The sequence below is a fragment of the Jaculus jaculus genome, chromosome 7 (genome assembly GCF_020740685.1).
Source record: "Jaculus jaculus isolate mJacJac1 chromosome 7, mJacJac1.mat.Y.cur, whole genome shotgun sequence".
Taxonomy (NCBI): Eukaryota; Metazoa; Chordata; class Mammalia; order Rodentia; family Dipodidae; genus Jaculus; species Jaculus jaculus.
Genome location: NC_059108.1, coordinates 125,827,364 through 125,829,153, shown reverse-complemented (window position 1 = coordinate 125,829,153; position 1,790 = coordinate 125,827,364). Strand labels below are relative to the sequence as shown.

The 1,790-nt window shown below is 43.7% G+C and overlaps 1 pseudogene; it reads left to right on the top strand.

Annotated features, from left to right (window-relative positions):
• Window positions 1-282: 282 nt before the first annotated feature.
• On the top strand, window positions 283-597 carry LOC101600681 (annotated as a pseudogene).
• Window positions 598-1,790: the final 1,193 nt, after the last annotated feature.

Below are 1,790 nucleotides of genomic sequence, written 5' to 3'. Positions count from 1 at the left end.
TGAAGCCTAAGGACCCCGGTTCGAGGCTCGGTTCCCCAGGTCCCACGTTAGCCAGATGCACAAGGGAGTGCACACGTCTGGAGTTCGTTTGTAGTGGCTGGAAGCCCTGGTGCACCCATTCTCTCTCTCTCCCTCTATCTGTCTTTCTCCCTATGTCTGTCGCTCTCAAATAAATAAAAAATGAACAACAAAAAAATTTAAAAATAAACAAATAAATAAACATATCCAGTACTTAAAAAAAAAAAAGTGGTACAAGTTTGTGGAAGGTCCTGCACGCTAAACATGGCCACCTCGGCAGTGAAGGCCGCTGTGGCAGTGCGTTCGCGTGGTGGTTGGCCCATTGCTTTTGTCAGAAGCTGAGAGAGCACTTTGCTCAGTTTGGCCACGTACAAAAATGCTGTGTACCTTTTGACAGAGCAACTGGCTTTCACAGAGGTATGGGTCGGGTTCAATTCTCTTCACAAGAACTTCAGAATGCAGTTCAACAGGAAAAGCATAGTATTGATGGGGTAAAGCTCCAATGTTCAAGCTCAGCGACCCAGAATTTTGCAGGGGGATCAAACATCTGGTGAAGAGAAGGATTTCTGGGATTATTAGTGAACTACCTATTAAACATATGTAACTGAGGGGAAAAAAAGTGGTACAAGTTTCTGGTGTTAATCTGCACAGAGGCAAGAAGCCTGGCACTCAGGCACGTGTGCACACACACAAATTAATTTAAGAAGAAGACATGGAAAGATGGGGAAGAACCAAATACCATGACAACTGGGTCTAATGGACCCAGGAACACAATGTACGTTCTTTGCAAAGGTCCATGGAACATCTCTCAAATAAACAAATAAGCAAACAACCTCAGTAAGCCAAAAAAGTTCAAATTCTCTGCCCATAATTTAATCAGAGTAGAAGTGGACAACAAAAGGATAGCTCACAAGCCTCCAAACACTTAGAGACAAAGGGACGTGCTTCTGAATAATCCAGGTGCCCCAAAGAGACTAGAAACACATACCTAGGGCAATTTGCTTAGATCCCCTCCCAGTTTCCCAGCTTGGGAGCTTTTCTGCCTTACTTCTTCCTCCTCTTCTTTCTGAAAATAAATCTTTCATTAAAAAAAAAAAAAAAGTTGGGCGTGGTGGCACACGGCTTTAATCCCAGCACTTGGGAGGCAGAGGTTGGAGAACTGCTGTGAGTTCAAGGCCACCCTGAGACTCCATGGTGAATTCCAGGTCAGCCTGGGCTAGAGTGAGACCCTACCTAGGAAAAATAATAATAAAAATTTCACCAGGCATGGTGGCGCACACCTTTAATCCCAGAACTTGGGAGGCAGAGGTAGGAGGATCACTGTGAGTTCTAGACCACCCTGAGACTACATAGTGAATTCCAGGTCAGCCTGGGCTAGAGTGAGACCCTACCTAAGAAAAAAGCAAAACTTAAAAAAAGTATTCTATCTCCGGAGCCAAATGAAGACCGTGCAGCAGAGAGTGAGAGAAGCCCCCGAGGAAATCCTGTAGCTTTAGAGTCTCTCACCAAAAGGCAAGAACGGCCTTAGTCAGTCCTGGAAGCATCTCTCCCAAGAAGCCAAGAAAGAAAAGCAAAATAAATCCCAAACCAGAGGAAGAAAGGGTGTAACAAAGGTGTAACCAGCAAGCAATGAAATGGAAAACAGAAAAATAGTTGGAAAAAAAAATCAATGAAAAAAAAAAGCTGGTTATTTGAAACAATCCATAAAATATTAACAACCTTCCAGCAAGTCTGACAAGAAGAGAGGATGTAGGTTAACACATCAGCAAGAG